This window comes from Chlorocebus sabaeus, chromosome 13 (genome assembly GCF_047675955.1).
Source record: "Chlorocebus sabaeus isolate Y175 chromosome 13, mChlSab1.0.hap1, whole genome shotgun sequence".
NCBI lineage: Eukaryota > Metazoa > Chordata > Mammalia > Primates > Cercopithecidae > Chlorocebus > Chlorocebus sabaeus.
The window spans coordinates 81,022,552-81,046,099 of record NC_132916.1 but is presented as its reverse complement, the minus strand read 5'-3'; positions in this window follow the sequence as shown (position 1 = coordinate 81,046,099).

Here is a 23,548-nt window from a genome sequence, read left to right as displayed (position 1 = left end):
TTGAAGACTGTGTGGTGATTCCTCTAGGACCTAGAACCAGAAATACCATTTGACCCAGCAATACCCAAAGGTATATAAATAATTCTATTATAAAGATACATGCACATGTATCTGTATTGCAGCACTATTCACATTAGCAAAGACATGGAATCAACCCAAATGCCCATCAGTGATAGACTGAATAAAGAAAATGTGGTACATATACACCATGGAATACTATGCAGCCAAAACAAGAACGCGATCATGTCCTTTGCAGAGACATGGATGGAGCTGTAAGTCATTATCCTCAGCAAGCTAATGCAGGAACAGAAAACCAAATAAAACATGTTCTAACTTATAAGTGGGAGCTTACAATGAGAAAACATGGACACAGAGAGGAATAACACACACTGAGGCCTCTTGAAGGGGAGGGGAGCAAGGGAGAGCATCAGGAAAAACAGCTAATGCATGTTGGATTTAATGTTTAAGTGATGGGTTGAATAGTGCAGCAAACCACCGTGGCACACACTTTCCTATGTAACAAACGTGCATATCCTGCATATATACCCTGAAACTTAAAATAAAATAAAATAACATTTAAATAACATTAAACCATTGGAAGGCCATATTAATATCTTACAAACCATTTCTATATTAAATAATGTTTAAACACTGCAAATTTTTAAAACCCTTGAGGAAATATAGGTCATTTTATAATCTGAATAAAATCTAAATAAAACAAGCTTTATTTTTTAGCTTTTTTTGTGGTATAATGCATATATTAAAAATTACATACATTAGGCCTGCTGCAGTGTCTCAGGCCTGTAATCCCAGCATTTTGGCAGGTCTAGGTGGGCGGGTCACCCGAGATCAGGAGTTTCAGACCAGTCTGGCCAACATGGTGAAACCACATCTCTACTAAAAACACAAAAATTAGCTAGATATGGTGGCTGGCGCCTGTAATCCCAGCTCCTCAGGAAGCTGAGGCAGGAGAATCATTTGAACTGGGAAGTGGAGCTTGAAGTCAGCTGAGACTGAGCCACTGAACTCCAGCATGGGCAACAGAGTGAGACTCCATCTCAAAATAAATAGACAAATAAAATAAAATGAGTAAATAAAAATAAAAATTGCATACATTTCATATACATCTTAATGAGTTTGAACATATACATGCACCTGTAATACAATCAGTCACAATGAAAATAACAAAATACATTCACCACTTGCAATAATTTACTTTTGTTCTTTTGTAAATTTGTGTGTGGATGTGTAGGTATGTGCTAAGAACACTTATTATGAGTTTTATTCTCTCAACATATTTTATAGTGTGCAATACCATATTGTTAACTTTAGGCACTATTTTGTGTAGCAGATCTCTACAACTCATGTATCTCGCATAGCAAAAATCTTATACTCATTAAGCAACAATTTCCCCATTTATCCATAGTCCCAACCTCTAGCAACCATCATTTTATTCTCTGCTTCTATAGTTTAACAATTTTCAATGCCTCATATAAGTAGATCACGTAGTATTTGTTCTGTGACTGGTTTACTTCACTAAACATAATGTCCCGTAGGTTCATTCATGTTGTCACAAATAGCAGCATTTCTTGTTATTTTATTTATTTATTTATTTATTTATTTATTTATTTATTTATTTATTCAGAGGTGGAGTTTTGCTCTTGTTGCCCAGGCTGGAGTGCAATGGCACGATCTCGGCTCACTGCAATGTCTGCCTCTTGGATTCAAGCAATTCTCCTGCCTCAGCCTCCTGAGTAGCTGGGATTACAGGTGCCTGCCACAACATCTGGCTAATTTTTGTATTTTTAGTAGACACAGGGTTTCACCATGTTGGCCAGGTAGTCTGAAACTCCTGACCTCAGGTGATCCGCCCACCTGGGCCTCCCAGAGTTCTGGAATTACAGCTGTGAGCCACCACACCTGGCCCGGAATTTCTTTTTATTAAGGTTGAATAATATGCCATTCTATGTCTATAGCACATTTTATTTGCCCATTCATCTGTTGACAGACATTTGGTTTGTTACCAAATCTTGGTTATTGTGAATAAGCTGTAATAAACACGGAAATGCAGATATATTATACAGATCCTTAGTTTTTTAAGGGACCTCCATACTATTCTCCATGGTGGCTATTTCACTCTACATTCCGAGAAACAATATATAATGTTTCAAATTTCCCCACATCTTTGCCAACACTTACCTTTTTTTTTTTTAAATAATAGTCATTATAAGAAATGTGAGGTAATAGGTCATCGTGATTTTGACCTGTATTTTTCTGATGATTAATGATGCTGAGCATATTATATATAACATTTATTATATATTCATATATAATATAAAAGAAAACATTTATGCAGCCAACACACATATGAAAAAAAGGCTCATCATCACTGGTCATTAGAGAAATGCAAATCAAAACCACAATGAGACACCGTCTCATGCCAGTTAGAATGGTGATCATTAAAAAGTCAGGAAACAATAGATGCTGAAAAGGATGCGGAGAAACAGAAACGCTTTTACACTGTTTTTGGGAGTGTAAATTAGTTCAATCATTGTGGAAGACAGTGTAGTGATTCCTCAAGGATCCAGAATCAGAAATACCACTTGACCCAGCAATCCCATTACTGGGTATATACCCAAAGGATTATAAATTGTTCTACTAGAAAGATACATACACATTTATGTTTATTGTGGCACTATTCACAATAACAAAGACTTGGAACCAACCGAAATGTTCATCAATGATAGACTGGATAAAGAAAATGTGGCACATATACACCATGGAATACTATGCAGCCATAAAAAAAGATGAGTTCATGTCCTTTCCAGGACATGGATGAAGCTGGAATAATATGTTATGTATTATATATAATAGACATAATAGATAATAGATATATTATATATATGATAGTCATTTGTATATCTTCTTTGGAGAAACGCCAATTCAATTACTTTGTTCATTTTTGATTATTTGTTTGCTTTTTGTTATCAAGTTGTAGAATATTTTTATGTATTTTGAATATTAAACTTTCATCTGATAGGTAGTTTACAAATGAGTTCTTTGATATTTTAGGTTGCCTTTTCACTCTGCTGTTTTATTTTTTCTTTGCAGAAGCTTTTTAATTTGATGTATTCCCATTTGTCTATTTTTGGTTTCGTCACCTGTACTTTTGATGTGAATTACAATAGAAAAATCACTGTTCAGACCAATGCAAAGATTTCTCCCTTTGTTTTCTTTAAGAAGTTGTATAATTTCAGGTCTATGTTTAAGTGTTTAATATATTTTGAATTCATTTATGTATATGGTGTAAGATGGGAATAAAATTTCGTTCCTTTGCATGTGGATATCCAGTTTTGTCAACCTAATTTTTAAAGAAATTATAGAAAAAAGTCAGAATTAGTAAATAAATTCAGCAAGGTTGCATAATAAAAAATCAGCATGCAAAAAATCAGCTGTATTTCTACACACTAACAACAAACAGTCCAAAAAAGAAAATCAAAAAGAATAAAATAATTTGGTTACTGTAGCCTTGTAGTGTAGTTTGAAGTCAGATAGCATGATGCCTTCAGATTTGTTCTTTTTGTTTAGGATTGTCATGGCTCTATGGGCTCTTTTTTACTTCCATATGAAACGTAAAGTAGTTTTTGTTTTGTTTTGTTTTGTTTTCTTTTTTTCTTTTTCTTTTTTTTTTCTGTGAAGAAAGTCAATGGTAATTTGATGGGGATAGCATTAGCATTGAATCTAAAAATTACTTTGGGCAGTATGACCATTTTCACCACAATGATTCTTCCTATTCAGGAGCATGAAATGCTTTTCCATTTGTTTCTGTCCTCTCTTATTTCCTTCAGCAGTTGTTTGCAGTTCTTTTTGAAGTGGTCCTTCACATCTTTTATAGTTGTATTCCTAGGTATTTTATTCTCTTTGTAGCAATTGTGAATGGGAGTTTGCCCATGATTTGGCTCTCAGTTTGTCTATTATTGGTGTGTAGGAATGCTTGTGATCTTTGCACATTGATTTTTGTGTTGTGAGACTTTGCTGAAGTTGCTTACCAGCTTAAGGAGATTTGGGGCTGAGACAATGGGGTTTTCCAAATATACAATCATGTCATCTGCAAACAGAGATAATTTTACTTCCTCTCTTTCTACTTGAATACTCTTTATTTCTTTCTCTTGCCTGATTGCCCTGGCCAGAATTTCCAATACCACGTTGAATAGGAGTGGTGAGAGAGGCCATCCTTGACTTATGCCGGTTTTCAAAGAAAATGCTTCCAACTTTTGCCCATTCAGTATGATATTGACTGTGGGTTTGTCATAAATAGCTCCATCAATACCTAGTTTATTGAGAGTTTTTAGCACGAAGGGGTGAATTTTATCAAAGGTCGTTTCTGTATCTATTGAGGTAATCATATAATTTTTGTCATCAATTCTGTTTATGTAATGAATTATGTTTATTGATTTGTGTATGTTGAACCAGCCTTGCATTCCAGGGATGAAGCCAACCTGATTGTGGTGGATAAGCTTGTTGATGTGCTGCTGGATTTGTTTTGTCAGTCTTTTATTGAGGATTTTCTCACTGGTACCAAAACATATATATAGACTGAATGGAGCACAGCAGAGACCTCAGAAGTAACACCACACATCTACAATGATCTGATCTTTGACAAACCTGACGAAAACAAGAAATGGGGATAGAATTCCCTATTTGATAAATAGTGTTGGGAAAACTGGCTAGCCATTGGCAGATAACTGAAACTGGACCCCTTCCTTACACGCTATTCAAAAATTAACTCAAGATGGATTAAAGACTTAAATGTAAGACCTAAAACCAAAAAAAAAAAAAAAATTCTAGCAAAAAATTTAGGCAATAACATTCAGGACATAGGCGTTGGCAAACACTTCATGACTAAAACACTAAAAACAATAGCAACAAAAGCCAGAATTGCAAATGGGATCTAATTAAACTAAAGGTCTTCTACAAAGCAAACGAAACTATCATCAGAGTGAACAGGCAATGGGAAATGTATAGAATAGGAGAAAAATTTTGCAATCTATCCATCAGACAAAGGGCTAATATTCAGAATCTACAAGGAACTCAAACAAATTTACAAGAAATAAACAAACAACCCCATCAAAAAGTGGGCAAAGGATATGAACAAACACTTCTCAAAAGAAGACATTTATGCAGCCAACAAACATATGAAAAAAAGCTCATCATCACTGGTCATTAGAGAAATGCAAATCAAAACCACAATGAGATACCACCTCATGCCAGTTAGAATGGTGATCATTAAAAGTCAGGAAACAACAGATGCTGAAAAGGATGTGGAGAAATAGCAACACTTTTACACTGTTGTTGGGAGTGTAAATTAGTTCAATCGTTGTGGAAGACAGTGTAGTGATTCCTCAAGGATCCAGAACCAGAAATATCATTTGACCCAGCAATCCCATTACTGGGTATATACCCAAAGGATTATAAATCATTCTACTAGAAAGACACATGCACTGGTATGTTTATTGCAGCACTATTCACAATAGCAAAGACTTGGAACCAGCCCAAATGTCCATCAATGATAGACTGGATAAAGAAAATGTGGCACATATATACCATGGAATACTATGCAGCCATAAAAAAGGATGAGTTTGTGTCCTTTCCAGGACATGGATGAAGCTGGAAACCATCATTCTCAGCAAACTAACATGGTGACATAAAATCAAGCACTGCATTTTCTCTCTCACAAGCAGGAGTTGAACAATAAGAACACATGGACACACAGAGGGGAAACATCACACATGGGGGCCTGTTTCAGGGTGTGGGACTAGCGGAAGGATAGCATTAGGAGAATTACCTAATGTAGATGATGGGTTGATGGGTGCAGCAAACCTCCATGGCACATTTATACCTATGTAACAAACCTGCATGTTCTGCACATGTATCCCAGAACTTAAAGAATAATAATAATAAAACAGAATAAAATACTTGGGAACAGCCTTAATCAAAGAGGTGAAAGACTTGTGTACTGAAAACTATAAACCACTGATGAAAGAAATTTATGCAGATACAAATAAATAAAAAGATATTCTATATTATTGGGTTGGGATAATTAATGTTGTTAAAATGTTCATACTACCCATAAGTATATATAGAGTTCATGCATTCACTATCAAAATCGCAATGATGTATTTTACAGAAATAAAAAAATATATAAAATTGATGTAGGACCAAAGAAGACTGAATAGCCAAAGTAATTTTGAGAAATAAGAATAGAGCTATAGCACCATACTTCCTGGTCTTAAACTATATCCCAAAGCCAGAGTGATTAAACCAGTACGGAACTGGTATAAAGACAGACATTTAAACCAATGAAACAGAAAGCACAGAAGTAAGCACACAGGTATGGTAAACTGATTTTTTACAGGGCTTTCAAGATACACAATGAAGATACTCTCTTTAACAAACTGCTGAGAACACTAGAGTGTAAAACTACTGTTGTAAAGTTTACAGCATCCAAAATTAAATATAGTAAAAAAAAAATTTTCAAATGCAAGCATTCCTCCATGAGATTGTATGTACATTTAAATACTTTCCGTATCCACTTTCATACATGTATATTTTAAGATCTTTAGATTCATTTCCCACTTTTATAAAAACATATAGAATTTAACCATTCTGTAAATTTTCTTGTTCTCACATAAAAATATCTCATAGTATATCCTGGGCTTCCAGTATCCATTCATCTTTTTTTTTTTTTTTTTTTTTTTTTTTTTAACAGAACCCATATTTCTCAGATGTCACCACACTCCATGTGGATTGAGTGTGTTAACTATAGCTCAAGTGTCATGGGTGGCCACATGACTCAAGCCTGGCTAAGTAGGTCTTGGGATCTTCCTGGCCACCTTGTCTGATTTACACATGGGCAAGTGATCTGACTCTGTACAGTGTAGCACAATTTAAAATGTTATCTTTGAGTGTTAGTGAAGATTTATATTTCTGTCGGATTGAAAACTAACTCTAAAATTAATGACACCCATCTTTCCAATAATAAGTGAGAAGCAACCTGGAACCAATAAAAATAATAATACATCTAAAAGAGCTCTCTCTTTTACATATAGGAAAAAAGTTTATGAAAAAGTAATGTTATGATTTGAGTATGTTGCTGGAACCTCTGAATCTCTCATTGACTAAAGCCAGGACTGATCTCCAAATATTTTATTTGCATTTTAGACTATACTCCTTTGTCTTTAATGTTTTTTGAGTTATCTTTTTTGAAATCAAAATTCATAAATATGGAGAACACTCTAGCACCCCACCTCTCTCTCCTCGTGTGTTTATATATGTGTGTATATATGTATATAATCATCACAACTAATGCCAGAATGAGTACATGCAACTATATATAGTTTTGCCTATATGCAAGTATTTTTCTGTGATAAAATATAGCTAGAAATTGCTTATTTTAGTAAAATTTAAGAATTTACAGTTAGAATTTTGGCAAGTGTAATCACATTTTTTATACTTTATTTTTTCTTTTAAACTTCTACCAAATAAATTTAAAAATTTCTTATTTAACATGGAATATTATCAATATTTTATTTTTTCCCTAATCTGATGAATGAATAATGATATATTGGCAAATATTAGCACAGTTTATATTGGGTATATATATACCAGCCATTTGTGCTTTTGATGTGCTATTTACCCGTCCAAAATCTTAATATTTTTAGAAAAATGTTTTGTATTACTAATTTTTCTAAAATTTTAAAATAATTTATATTACAATTAATCATCATCTGTTATACACACTGCAGAAATGTTCCGTTCTCTTACAACTTGTCTTAGTTCATTATGCCTTCTGTTACATAAATAACTATTTTGTTTAATGTCAAGTTTTATTACCTCCGATTTTGTGTCTAATTTAGGAACGCAAGAAAGTCATTTTAAACAAAACACCAAAGCAATTATCATAGAAAAATTAGTTGATAATTTAAGGATATAAAAATTAATGAGTTTTTGAACAGAAAATCTGAATTAAAAATAAAAGGACAAGCAAGAAAAACATTTGTATCATATGTGATAGACAATTACGTTCATCATTTATAAAATTCTTACAAATCATTATGAAAATGTTAACTCAACAATAAAATCTGACCCAAAGTTTAGCAGATAACATAAAATATTTTAAGTGTGTATGTGTATATATATGTAAATATATACAGAGAGAGTATATATGAAAGTCTTATTGAGGAAGTTATGAAGAAACAGATAATCTAACAGACTGCAAGCAGAAACCTTGTAAAATGTTCTGGATAAAGTTAACAAATATGCATACAGTTATGTAAAATATGCATAACAGTTATCAATTATTTATCCCATAGGAATAATTTAATAATGCCATGTGATACTTATATGGTGGTATTAATTATAATGTTGTTTATGGAAGCAGAAAATTTTAAGACAACTATGATGGATTAAATATATTTATATCTGTAAAACAAAAAATTGTTACTGATCCATTTGTTTTGACATGTAAAAATGGACAAAGCCAATTTTACATAAAAAATAATTATACAAAACAAATTAATCATCTTTTAAGTGTATAGATATAAAATATACTTTTCTACAAAAATATATATCTATGCAGATTAAGAATAATCAGAAAAATTTACTAGATACATGTTAACAGAGATAACTCTGACTGGTGACATGAAGACAGATTTTTACGTTTTTATCTTTGGCTATTTTTGAGATTTTTTAAAAATTAAGAGGTTTATGTCTAATAATAAAGCAATTACAAACCTATTTCCATTTTGAAAATATATCTATCATGAGAGAAGCTGTGGCTCATTCTAAGAAAAGCAACAGAAAGAGAAAGTCCTGGGACAATAACTATCAACTGAGGATTTAAAAATCATCAAAATATTTCAATTAAAGAATAATTAATCTCCCTTCTTCATTTCAGAAGACTGTTGTCTTCTTTTAGTTTTCTAAAAGAAAACTAAATTCTCTTTTTCTCATTATATCTTAGTATATTAGTTGCTTTGTCAATTTTTGTGATTGTCACTACTATCTACTATTCTTGCTTCTTTTTTCTAAGCTATTTCTTTTCTTTTTTTTTTTTTTTTTTTTTAATTATACTTTAAGTTCCAGGGTAATGTGCACAACGTGCAGGTTTGTTACATATGTATACTTGTGCCATGTTGGTGTGCTGCACCCATCAACTCGTCAGCACCCATCAACTCGTCATTTACATCAGGTATAACTCCCAATGCCATCCCTCCCTCCTCCCCTCTCCCGATAATAGGCCCCGGTGTGTGATGTTCCCCTTCCAGAGTCCAGGTGATCTCGTCGTTCAATTCCCAACTATGAGTGAGAACATGAGGTGTTTGGTTTTCTGTTCTTGCGCTAGTTTGCTGAGAATGATGGTTTCCAACTGCATCCATGTCCCTACAAAGGACACAAACTCATCCTTTTTTATGGCTGCATAGTATTCCATGGTGTATACGTGCCACATTTTCTTAATCCAGTCTGTCACTGATGGACATTTGAGTTGATTCCAAGTCTTTGCTATTGTGAATAGTGCCACAATAAACATATGTGTGCATGTGTCTTTGTAGCAGCATGAGTTATAATCATTTGGGTATATACCCAGTAATGGGATGGCTGGGTCATATGGTATTTCTAGTTCTAGATCCTTGAGGAATCACCATACTGTTTTCCACAATGGTTGAACCACTTTACAATTCCACCAACAGTGTAAAAGTGTTCCTATTTCTCCACATCCTCTCCAGCACCTGTTGTTTCCTGACTTTTTAATGATTGTCATTCTAACTGGTGTGAGATGGTATCTCATTGTGATTTTGAATTGTATTTCTCTGATGGCCAGTGATGATGAGCATTTTTTCATGTGCCTGTTGGCTGTATGAATGTTTTCTTTTGAGAAATGTCTATTCATATCCTTTGCCCACTTTTGATAGGGTTATTTGGGTTTTTTTTCATAAATTTATTTGAGTTCTTTGTAGGTTCTGGATATTAGCCCTTTGTCAGATGAGTAGATTGCAAAAATTTTCTCCCACTCTGTAGGTTGCCTGTTCACTGTGATGGTAGCTTCTTTTGCTGTGCACAAGCTCTTTAGTTTAATTAGATCCCATTTGTCAATTATGGCTTTTGTTGCCATTGCTTTTGGTGTCTTAGACATGAAGTCCTTGCCATGCCTATGTCCTGAATGGTATTACCTAGGTTTTCCTCTAGGGTTTTTATGGTTTTAGGTCTAACATTTAAGCCTCTAATCCATCTTGAATTAATTTTCATATAAGGAGTGAGGAAAGGATGCAGTTTCAGCTTTCTACTTATGGCTAGCCAATTTTCCCAGCACCATTTATTAAATAGGGAATCCTTTCCCCATTTCTTGTTTTTCTCAGGTTTGTCAAAGATCAGATGTCTGTAGATGTGTGGTATTATTTCTGAGGGCTCTGTTCTGTTCCATTGGTCTATATCTCTGTTTTGGTACTAGTTCCATGCTGTTTTGGTTACCGTAGCCTTGTAGTATAGTTTGAAGTCAGGTAGTGTTCTTTTGACTTAGGATTGTCTTGGCAATGTGGGCTCTTTTTTGGTTCCATATGAACTTTAAAGCAGTTTTTTCCAATTCTGTGAAGAAAGTCATTAGTATCTTAATGGGGATGGCATTGAATCTATAGATTACCTTGGGGAGTATGGCCATTTTCACGATATTGATTCTTCCTATCCATGAGCATGGAATGTTCTTCCATTTGTTTGTGTCCTCTTTTATTTCACTGAGCAGTGGTTTGTAGTTCTCCTTGAAGAGGTCCTTTACATCCCTTGAAAGTTGGATTCCTATGTATTTTATTCTCTTTGAAGCAATTGTGAATGGAAGTTCGTTCATGATTTGGCTCTCTGTTAGTTTGTTACTAGTGTATAAGAATACTTGTGATTTTTGCACATTGATTGTATATCCTGAGACTTTGCTGAAGTTGCTTATCAGCTTAAGGAGATTTTGGTCTGAGATGATGGGGTTTTCTAAATACGTAATCATGTCATCTGCAAAGAGGGACAATTTGACTTCTTCTTTTCCTAACTGAATACCCTTAATTTCTTTCTCTTGCCTGATTGCCCTAGCCAGAACTTCCAACACTATGTTGAATAGGAGTGGTGAGAGAGGGCATCCTTGTCTTGTGCCAGTTTTCAAAGGGAATTTTTCCAGTTTTTGCCCATTCTGTATGATATTGGCTGTGGGTTTCTCATAAAAAGCTCTTATTATTTTGAGATACGTTCCATCAATACCGAATTTATTGAGAGTTTTTAGCATGAAGGGCTGTTGAATTTTGTCAAAGGCCTTTTCTGCATCTATTGAGATAATCATGTGGTTCTTGTCTTTGGTTCTGTTTATATGCTGGATTGCGTTTATTGATTTGTGTATGTTGAACCAGCCTTGCATCCCAGGGATGAAGCCCACTTGATCATGGTGGATAAGCTTTTCGATGTGCTGCTAGATTTGGTTTGCCAGTATTTTATTGAGGATTTTTGCATCGATATTCATCAGGGATATTGGTCTAAAATTCTCTTTTTTTGTTGTGTCTCTGCCAGGCTTTGGTATCAGGATGATGTTGGCCTCATAAAATGAGTTAGGGATGATTCCCTCTTTTTCTATTGATTGGAATAGTTTCAGAAGGAATGGTACCAGCTCCTCCCTGTACCTCTGGTAGAATTCGGCTGTGAATCTGTCTGGTCCTGGACTTTTTTTGGTTGGTAGGCTATTAATTATTGCCTCAATTTCAGAGCCTACTATTGGTCTATTCAGGAATTCAGCTTCTTCCTGGTTTAGTCTTGGGAGAGTGTAAGTGTCCAGGAAATTATCCATTCCTTCTAGATTTTCTAGTTTATTTGCGTAGAGGTGTTTATAGTATTCTCTGATGGTAGCTTGTATTTCTGTGGGGTCGGTGGTGATATCCCCATTATCATTTTTTATTGCATCTATTTTATTCTTCTCTCTTTTCTTCTTTATTAGACTTGCTAGCAGTCTATCAATTTTGTTGATCTTTTCAAAAAATCAGCTCCTGGATTCATTGATGTTTTGGAGGGTTTTTTGTGTCTCTATCTCCTTCAGTTCTGCTCTGATCTTAGTTATTTCTTGCCTTCTGCTAGCTTTTGAATGTGTTAGTCTCTGCCACTCAATTCTAAACAGCATTTTAAACATTGTTATTAGAATAATTGCTTGTTATTAATTTTTAAGGCATTACTTGATTTTGTCTTTACCTCTCATACCTTCTTATTTTTATTCAAAACTATATTTAGTGAAGAAATCTAGAAAAGCATCTAAGCATTTCTTGATTTTGTTAGAATTCAAAAGCATGTATTTGCAGGTGGATGCTTCCATGGATCTCTAGGCACCAATATAAATGGTGAATTCTGACAAATCTGGTTTATTTTGAACTTAAATTTCAGGACAGAATTATTAAACTGATAATTTCCATAGTATTCTATTTAGGAAATTTTAAAAAATTGATCATAGCTTCCTAGTCTATGTCCTGCTGAAGAGCTACTGTTTATAGTATAAATGGATATTTTAATATATGCCTTAATAAAATATTATTGAACATGCTGATTTAAAGAAATGTAAATTTACATATTGTAGGGAGTCTTAAACTTTCACAAATTTTAATTGGTACTAAATTATCTAAGGCAATTATTTATGGTTGTAAGATGTACTCGATCAGGAATCTTTTCATCACTCATTGAAAAAATTATCTTATATTTCATGAAATAAAATATTGCTAGCTAAACAATTTTTAATTTGTACACGACCTCTTCCTAAAAAGGTGCCTTACATTCTGACAGAGTTAAGGATTAACCTAAATTTGCGTTCTCACTCTTTTTCTCGATATATACATTAATGAAAATTAATACTAATTGACAAATTAAATTTACATAATTGTCATTTAACTCTGAAATATAAAACCAAGAGTTTGGAGGAATAAAACCAAAGCTACAAAACCCACATCTATCTTGTTTTGTTTGATAACTAATCATTACTCTTTTAATAAAATACCTTTATTTCACAGGTGAAAAAACTAGGAAGCAAAAAGTTAAGCTCTAGAAAATATCTGAAATCTGATTATAAAGAGGAGAGAGTTACACATCTGCCTCTGAATCAATTTGTTAAGCTCTATATATAATATCAAAGCGAAGTCTATTAGTCTACTTAAGTATGTATTGATAAAGTTTGCCTTAAAACTTTGGGAATTTTTAAAAAAGCTAAAAACAAATTAAAATCAATTTTGTAAAATTTGTCAAGCTTGAGTCTTTATTAGAATTACTAATTATCTGTATCATTTGATTGAGAAGACATATGATTCTGAGCACAGCAAGGGGTATGTAAAACCATTAACTGTATCTCCCTCTAGATACAGCAAGTGATGTGTAGACATAAACTCAGCAGGGACCATCTTTATAAGCAAGCCCTGAGGGGAAGTGGAACATGCTTCAGTGAAACACTGTTAAATGAGCGTAATGTGACCCTCCTTTCTCTTCTACCATGTACTTACATTCTCTGGAGTCCTTTATTGTTAAAATGTTGCATCACTTCCATTCCATTCAGGCAACACATAATATTGCATATTCCTTAAAAAAATACCCATAAAACTAATCTAATAAAAGTAAGCACTTAATCATGCAGAATGTCAATTATGCAAAACTCAGTAATTGTTTGGATTTTTTAAAGAGCTTTGATATTATGAAGTCATTTTGCTGCACAAACCATAATTTACCAGGACCACAGGTTTGGCCTATCCTAGAGAGCAATGAGATTGACTCTTTGCCTTCTCTCATAAACATGCCCTATGTCAATTATTTCAGAGATAGGAAGAAGGTTAAATTGGCCCTCAACCCTCAGAGTTCTTGTTAGCATATCATGAAAAGTACCCACTACCAGTGGGAGTCTTTAATCCTAAGCAATTAATGCTGTTTCATGTAAAAACATAGGTCCTGTTCTCACTTTATATCTCTATTGTTAGAATCAGAGCTCAAAGGGGAATTTTGAGTTCCAGTTTGATTCTCAATAGAATTTTGATTAGAAAGAAGAAATCTTCCAAGTATGTCGTAACTCTAGGTAAAATGTGTAGCTCTGTCGATAGATCATGTAGAAAAAGAAATAAGGTCAGAAATGATAAATAGTCACAAATTGGTGTCATTGGCTTTTTAACACAAAGTGGACAGTAAATGCCTCTCTTGATTTCTGAGATACATGAATTAAATAAGTGTCTGGACGGATAATTATCTTGGGGAAAATCATTTCAAGCCCAGGCTGTTCTGCAAGGAGTCAAGTGTGGTTGGAACAGATGAAAAGGGTATAGCAGAAGGGAAGAATTATCTGACTCATAGGGGCTAGAATATGTGGCACTTTTTAGGCCACTTTAAGAATGGTTTACTTAAGGTACTATTGTGAATAAGATAGTAGCAATAAAATAATATGCAATGGAAGAGTGACTTAATCTGACATATTTATATACAATTGCTCTCAATGCCATATAGGGATTTGAAAATTAGAAATGGGAGTGGAAATATCAATTATAAGGCTTTGGTTATTGTTTAGGTAAGATAGAATATCTGATTACATTTTGAATAGTAGTTGTGGAGCAGTGAATAGCCATTGATTTGAGATGTATATTGAATAAAGACATGCTAGCTTTTACAGGTAAGTTAGATTTGTTATATGACAGAATGATGGTAGATAATGATGTCTTCAAAATTTTTGTCCTAAGCAAGAGGAAGAATGGCATTGCCATTTACAGCCAAGTGTGAAGAGGGTCAATAAGCGCTTGTTCTAGAACATATTACATTTGAAGTGCCTTTTGTATGCACAAAGGGATAATCAAGTTAGGCAGTTGACCAATGTAAATAGATGTTTAGGCAAACCATCAAGTTGGAGATAAATATTATGAGGTTATTAGGACAGAGGTGGCATGTAAAGACATGGTACTTGGCATCCTTTAAAGAAGTAGAGTATGTACAGAAGAAAGGATGTCAGAAATTGAGATCTGTATAATGCTAACCATAGTGCTCGGAAAGATCATGAGAAAGAAGCAAAACAGGCTGAACTGAGGCAGCTGGAGAGACAGGGGGTCATCGGATGATTTTAGGAAAAACAGAACAATCATTGGAATCAAATGCTGGTGACTGATGAGAATTAAAAAGTAATCCTGGATTAGGAGAAATAATCTTTATTAATAAAACTCTGAGAATACAAACTTCTCTACAATTTGGGAACAGAAATCTCAACTGAAATGAAGTTAATAAAAAACTGGAGAAGAGAGATTTGGAGATAGTGCATACAGACATTTTTTCCTACAAATAGGACATAAATAATTATATGAAGTTGTAGGTCAAAAGAATAATTTTTTATGATAAGAGAGCAGATGGTGAACATAAGATGTTCTACATGACATAATTATCGAGTAGAAAATGAAAGCATGCAATTACTCTCTCATTAAAACTTACAGCAAATTTGTTTGATATTTTAAAAACTTGCACATAGTTTGACCATGGCCTACATACATGGTTGAGCCTGAACGTAGAGAGCTAAAAGACCATTGTTTTCAAAGATACGATTATTCTTTTCTGGCACAAAATGATAACTAAAAAAATGGACTTCATTAATATTAGTTATCCAATAATTTTAAGACTTATGCCATGCATATCTCCAGTGGAAATTATGTTCCCACTACACAATTTGACTACTCAGTCTTAAACAAAAATAAAATAAATGTTTAAGACAGATGTGTCCAAAAGTTGAGATCACACAATTACAATACAGAAAAGGGATGAGAGAGATAAGCAAACATCAATAAGTAATATAAGTCCATAATCTAGAAGAAAGTCATTCATGTAATTCTTATTACATGATTTTGAAATTTCAAAGAGAATCATTTTATTAATCTAAAACTAGGTATTTGAGAAGCAGAGCTAGTATGAGAAACACAAGATTAGCCATCAGCAAGAAGGCAAAGTTTGATGAAAGGAAAACTGGTACTATTTGTTAAAGCAGATTCACTTAAAAGGCTCCAACATATTTCCAAATACTGAACTAAAACATGGTATACAATACTAAAGTAAACTATAAAATGAGATGCATTTCATTACAGTCATCCCTGTGCATGTAAGAGGGACTGGTTCCAACATGCCTGCAGATACCGAAATCAGAGGATATTCAAATTGCTTACATAAAATGGCATGATATTTGTACACTAACTATGCTCATCTTCCTATATGTTTTAAATCATCTCTAGATTACTTAACAATACCTAAAACAATGAAAATGTTATGTAAAAAGTTGTTATACAGTGTGTTTTTATTCATATTACTTTTACTGCTGTATTGTTAATTTTTTCTCAATTATATTTTGATCCACAGCTGGTTGAATCTGTAGATATGGAACCTGAGATGCAGAGAGCCAAATGTACTCTAAATCTTGATAGATACATTGCTCCCTAAATTTAACATCTGTGTTTTTAATTTTTTTTAATTGTCATTGAGTATGCAGAAAATTATCATTATTTACTTTCCTATCACATGGAAAAGTTTAGAAAAACTTTAAAACAAACTCAGAATTTTGGCTCTAAAAGGCTAGCAAAGCTAATAGTTTCAGCACATTTATGAAATATTTCTTGCCTTGAGATCTGTTATTACAGAGATGAAACTGTATTCTATGCGGTCAATAAAATATTACTAGAAGTATAATCAGGAAAAATAAACTGTCACCAGACAATCTACCACAACATTTATTCAATTAATAGGATTGAAGCTAATTAAAATAATGTGCTATTAAAATGATGGTGTAAATCTCGTATACATTATCATGTGTTAAATGTACCACACTAAATAATAATGCCTGTTTTACTCAAGTTTAAAAAAAAAGTCCTGTTTTTTGTTTTGTTTTGTTTTTATGCTTTAAAAGAAATTCTTTCAAATATTGAAATGTTACACGGAAAAAAGCGTCCAATTATCTAGATTTAAGTATGAACCTGATCCAGAGTGATTAGCTGGGCCATTGTTTCCCCTTAAAAAGACATGGAACTAAAATGCTAACAAAAACAATGAAAATTCAATAGCTACCTGTTTTAGAATGCATCTCAGGGAAAAAGTGGCACAGTTTAGTAAGAAAAAGGGATGAAGCAAGTGTTTGTATGGCTAGAGTGAGTGCTACACTGCATTATAATAAATGCACAAATAAAAGGAAATCTTAAGCTACAAACTTCATTCAATAAACTGTGTAAATATTTAAACATTAACTATTTCAGTCACATGAGACTATAACAGGTATCTGAACATTACTTTGAAAATAAAAGATTGCAATTATCTAAGTATGTGTATAATTTAATGTATATTTTAGAATATAGGATCTTCTCAAATTATTTAATTTTTTTCCTATTGTATAACTTTAAAATTATAACTAATGTTAGTTTTAAATTTAAAGCATCTGAAATCCATTTTTGTCCTTAGTCCATCAAGCTCTGTCTCTGGGATTATACATGTTTTCCCTCTAAGTTCACATCATTGGATTGTCTCACTTTAGGCCCCATCGGTCTTGGTCTGCACGTAATTAAGGATTTTCATCTCAGTGTTCAGACTGCCTATCAAGTCATCCCTTGCATTTAGACTAGCTTTGATGTTTTTGTTGTTGTTGTTGTTGTTGTTGTATTTGAATTTAAAATTAGAGGATGTTCATCCTGTTTCCCAAATCTAGGGTCTGCTTTATAATCTAATTGTATTTACTATTTTATTTCTGTTTCCTATGTCTGACATTTAATCTTTTGGTAGCTTGCCAGTACCTTTGTCCATGTAAGCGAAAGAGTCTATTAAAGTTTGTGACATTCTCTTGGTAAATTAGAGTCATATTGAATTCATCCTCGTGGCTTCTGCCCATTTACATAAAGCAGATTTCCATAATGTCAACTGACTTTCTGCCTAGCTACATGAATTTCTATATGTATGCAGGTTTTATAATCCCTATTAGTACAACCTACTCATTTCTTGCTAGTTAGTTGTTAAATTCCACAATACCTATTTACAACAGTGACTGCTACCTGGGTTCTATTACCTTAGGTGCTGATTATTATATTCTGAATGTCAGGCTTAATTTTCTCCCATCATATGATACCCCTATTGTCTTCACAGTTTCCTTCCTCGACTTTCTGTTCCATAAAACTTACCAGGCTAGATCTTGCCGTGTGCCAAGATAGAACAGAGCTATGCAAGATGGCTCACTTCTAAAAACACTGAGTTAGTGCTTCTTTTGGATGTTATCATAGTAATACGTTACTTGAGAATTTGCACTGTATTTATAATTTTTGCAGATTTAAAAAATAATTATAAAATATTTATGTTTATTTCTATTTTTTAATGGAAGCAGTTTCTGCCTTTATTGAGTTCCATAGGTTAGAATGCAGGAAAAAAATTTTTTAAACCATTTTAAACTCCACAAGATTTATGTGGAGAAGTGTTTAATTTGTAGCCTTTCTAATACATATTACTGCTTAGATTCATAAAATAGTACATGCAATAAAATGCAAAGCAATTAAATGCAAACATGATAGTGCTCTTCTGTGTTTAACTGACATTGGCATAGCAAAGATTAGAAAAATATTTAGTAGCATAAATATATATATTTAAGTATGTGAGGAAGTCAATTTCTGAGTTGTAATATACTAAGTATTGGATGGAGATTATAATGATAGCTATTGCAATGCTGTAGAGTAAGTCAAACAATGTCTTCTGATTTAATTTCTAGCTAAATGATTGTGTCTCTTGAATTTTTCAATAGCATCTACTTTGATGAGATTAGTTTATGTATTACAAGGCAACACAAGTAATAATGATACAAATATTTTTATGAACAAGATGTTATCGGGTAAGTAAATTACATATTCTGAAGTACAAACGAAAATAGTCGTACATTTTTTTACAGGTGCATTTTTTATTTTCATATAATATTCTTTTGCTTTACCAAATAAGTTTCCACAATTTGGGCATCAAAATGAAAAAATGACTGAAATAAATTTTAAAACGTTCAATTAATGGATATGTGTAGGTCCATGTTGACATTTTAAAAAGATAGTGGTAAGTATAAAAATAACTCATTTGCCACCAATACTACCCCAACTCTAACGAGTTTCTATCTTGAACTCATTAAAGAGGACAAATTAAGCATAAATGATAAAATTTAAGGAAATACTCTAGTGTACCTCTTGTTAGTAATCAAAAGCTCCTTTTTTAGAGAAGGTCAACTAAAATTATAGAAAGAATGATATAATTAGAAAATCATTTGTTATTAAGTTGTTGAGTCAGTACATAATCATTATTGTAGGGGAAAAAAAAAAACAAAAATAATGAGTGAAAGATTATTGGGCATCCAATATTTGCCTGGTGCCAAAAGTATTATCTCACATATTTCTTGCTAATTACAAAACGAAGAAAACATATCTCTATAATAGAGAGCTGTGGTCTGTAATCATCTGAAAACAAAAGAGATAAAAGTTAGCCTCATTTATTTTGGGAAAACCTGATATTGGATGCCAACTGATGGAAAGCAATTCGAAATATATAGCCTTGCCTGTGTCATATTTTCTGAAAAATATTTAACCTGAATCTTACCAGATATTTAAGCCTAATTTCTCATTTAGAGGTAATACAGGGTTTGAGGAAAAGCTTAAATGAAAGCAGGAGGAAAAAATTAGGCAAACCCAGTTTGTAGGAAATTCTAACAAAAACAGATTTACTATATTTAAATATGTATTTTTGGAAAGAATAAAAAAAGGCATATAATATTGATTTTACAAAGACTAAAAGGACACAACAAAATGCAATCTATAAAAATTTTTGAAACATGGTTGAAAATAAAGTAGCTTTAAAAGTGTATTGGCAGACATTTGGAGAATTTTTAATATGAACTGAATATTAGATATCATGGAAATACTTTTTAGGTAAGATATTAGTACTGCACTTTTTTTTTTTTTTTTTTGACAGAGTCTCACTCTGTCACCCAAGCTGGAGTACAGTGGTGTGATCTTGGCTCACTGTAACCTCCGTCTCCCGGGTTCAAGCAATTCTCCTGCCTTAGGCTCTCGAGTAGCTGGGATTATAGGCACCCGTCACCACGTCTGTCTAATTTTTGTATTTTCAGTGGAGAAGGGGTTTCACCACATTGGCCAGGCTGGTCTTGAACTCCTGACCCCAAGTGATCGACCAGCCTCGGCTTTCCAAAGTGCTGGGATTACAGGCGTGAACCACTGCGCCTGGCCTAGTACTGCATTTTTATAAGTATGTCTTGTTTAAGAAACGTATACTGATTTATACATAGGTAAAATATAATATTTATAACCATTGAAAGTTTCTGAAAAAATATTTTAAATATTAATAAAAATAAAGCAATGGACTAGGCTCAGTGGCTCAGGCCTGTAATCCCAGCACTCAGTGAGGCGAGATTGTGACACTGCACTCCAACCTGGGTGACAGAATGAGACTTCATCTCGAAAAAATAAATAAATAAAAATAAAAATAAAAAATAAAGCAATGATGGTAAACTTAATTGTTTTGGTATAACATTCTTTGAAATATGTATACTTTGTGAAATAATGTAATCAAGCTAGTTAGCATATGCATTACTTCACAGACTTCTATATTTTCTGTGAAAGTACTAAATATCTACTATCAGTGATTTTCAATAATACAATGTATTAGCTATAGTCGCCATGTTATACAATATTAAAAATTTTTAATCAAAGTGGTTAATATAGGCAAATGTCTATTATAAAATTATTTCATTTATGTATGTCACATCTTTTACACTAATATGATGACAATAAAACATAGCACATTTAGAATAAGCAATATAATAAGTATGAATTGAATACAAATTGTGACTGTAATTTCCTATCTTAATATTCCTTATTCTTTGATTTAATAGATTAGAATTTTGGAAATTATTTAAATGTTGCCTTCAACCTGAAACATCAAACATCGAAAACTCAAATATCTAACAATTACCAAAATAATACTACTTAAATATTTACTAAATTGGTCTCCATTATACTCTGAACTTTTCTAAATTTGTAATACTCTTCTCTAATTTATAAAATTTCCAAGGCCATTTTAATTTTGAGGATTTACAGATACACTTTGATTCATCAAGTTGAATGAGCATTTTTCCTGAGGTGTAAAGAAAAATAACTTCTGTTCTGCATTTACTTCATTCTTGCCTAAAACATCTCATTGAAAATCATCCTGTAGGCTATTGATACAAACTTTGTTAGATAATAAATAAGTAAAAGATTTAAAAAATTAAACAAAGAGAAACCATGAATTATGGATAGTGCTTTTGTGAGCACTCACTGCTGTTTGAAACCAAAGGCCAACTCTTTGCAGTAGTCACACTCCATCTTGTGTTTTGTATACTGTAGTATTAAATATGTTGAAAACAAAGTATCTGTCACTAAAAATCATCAGAGTGTAATAAGATCAGTTGAAGTTATTTAAAAATACTGCACTGCTTATGAAAAATGAAGAAATACACGTTGCTTTTAATTTATAATTACTCGTTACTATATCGCGGGCAGAAAATGCAACATGTATAAAATGGAAAGAGGTAGAAAAATGCCAAGTGCCAGGATCCCTGATAGCCTCAATAGCTGATCACACAATGGCTCAGATTCAGGTGGGAGAAATGCTGAGAGAGCTATTCTGAGCAAAATCACCACATCATTCCTGCCTGTAAGACTTTTTTTTGTCAGCATCCGAAGCAGAATTGCTAGATGTAATGAATCGGGTGTAGGGTCTAGATTTGAAATACTTGAGTTCAGATTTGCTAAACAGTTAAATAAGGGATCATAGGTAAAAGTGTATAAATATTAGCCATTAGAGCTGTTAATATTTTCAGAAAAAATAAAATAGAATATTCTTTCCCAAATGACCATAAACTTCAATTTTTGTGATTTTTGAAGAAGTTTACATGAAGATATAATTAATTAGGTTATAAAACTGTTAAAGTAAAATGTAGAGTTATGTAACAGAACCTATAAATTATACTGGTGTTTACTGTTAAGTAATGGGGAAAAATTCCTAATTTTATCTGAAAAATGTAATTAATAGACATTTTTAAAATCTCAATATTTTTTCTTCTAAATCTTAAAGCAATTAAGAAAACCAAACTCTGCATAACACCTTGATTATTCCTATTGTAAATAACTGGATTTAAGATACAGTTGAATACGTTTCCTTAAATATATCTGAAAGTTTTCAGTAATACAAATACCATAATGACTTGATATTCAATCAGTTATTTAGAAGAAAATTGTAGTCTGTTCTCATGCTGCTAACAAAGAAATACCCAAGACTGGATAATTTATAAAGGAAAGAGGTTTAACTGACTCACAGTTCAGCATGGCTGCAGAGGTTTCAGAAAATTTACAACCATGGTGGTGGAGAAGCAAACACATACTTCTTCACATGGCTGCAGCGATAAGGACTGCTAAACAAAAGGGGGGAAAGTCCCTTTAAAACCATCAGGTCTTGTGAGAACTCGCTCACTATTATGAGAACAGCAGCATGAAGTAACTGCCCCCCATGATTCAATTACCTCCCACCAAGTCCCTCCCACAACATGTGGGGATTGTGGGAATTACAATTCAAGATGAGATTTGGGTGGGACACAGCCAAACCATATTATTGTGTCCCTGGCCTCTCCAGATATCATGTCCTCACACTTCAGAATACATTCTTGCCTTCCCAACAGTCACCTAAAGTTTCAACTCATTCCAGTATTAACCCAAAAGTTCAAGTCCAAAGTCTCATCTGAGACAAGGCAAGACCCTTCTGCCTATGAGCCTATAAAATCAAAAGCCAATTAGTGACTTCCTAGATACAATGGGGGAACAGGCATTCAGTAAATACATTCATTCCAAATGCGAGAAATTGGCCAAACAAAGGGGCTAAAGACCCCATGTATGTCTGAAATCCAACTGGGCAGTCATTAAACTTTAAAATTCCAAAGTGATCTCCTTTGACTCCATGTATCACATCCAAGGCACACTGATGAAAGAGGTGGGCTCATACAGCCTTGGGCAGCTCTGCCCCTGTGGTTTTGCAACATATAACTCCCCTCCCTTTAATGGGCTAGCATTGAGTGCCTGTGGCTTTTCCAGGTGCACAGTGCAAGCTGTTGGTGAATCTACCATTCTGGGGTCTCCAGGACAGTGGCCCTTTTCTCACAGTATGCAGTGCCATAGTGGGGATCCTGTGTGTGGGCTCCAACACCATATTTCCCCTCTGCACTGTCTTAGCAGAAGTTCTCTATGAGGGTTCCACTCCCGCTGCAGACTTCTGCTTAGACATCCAGGTATTTTCATAGATCCTCTGAAATCTAGGTGGAGGTTTCCAAACCTCAATTGTTGACTTCTGTGCACCTATAGGGCCAATACCACATGTAAGCTGCCAAGGTTTGGATCTTGTACCCTGTGAAGCCTGAGCTGTATGTTGGCCCCTTTGA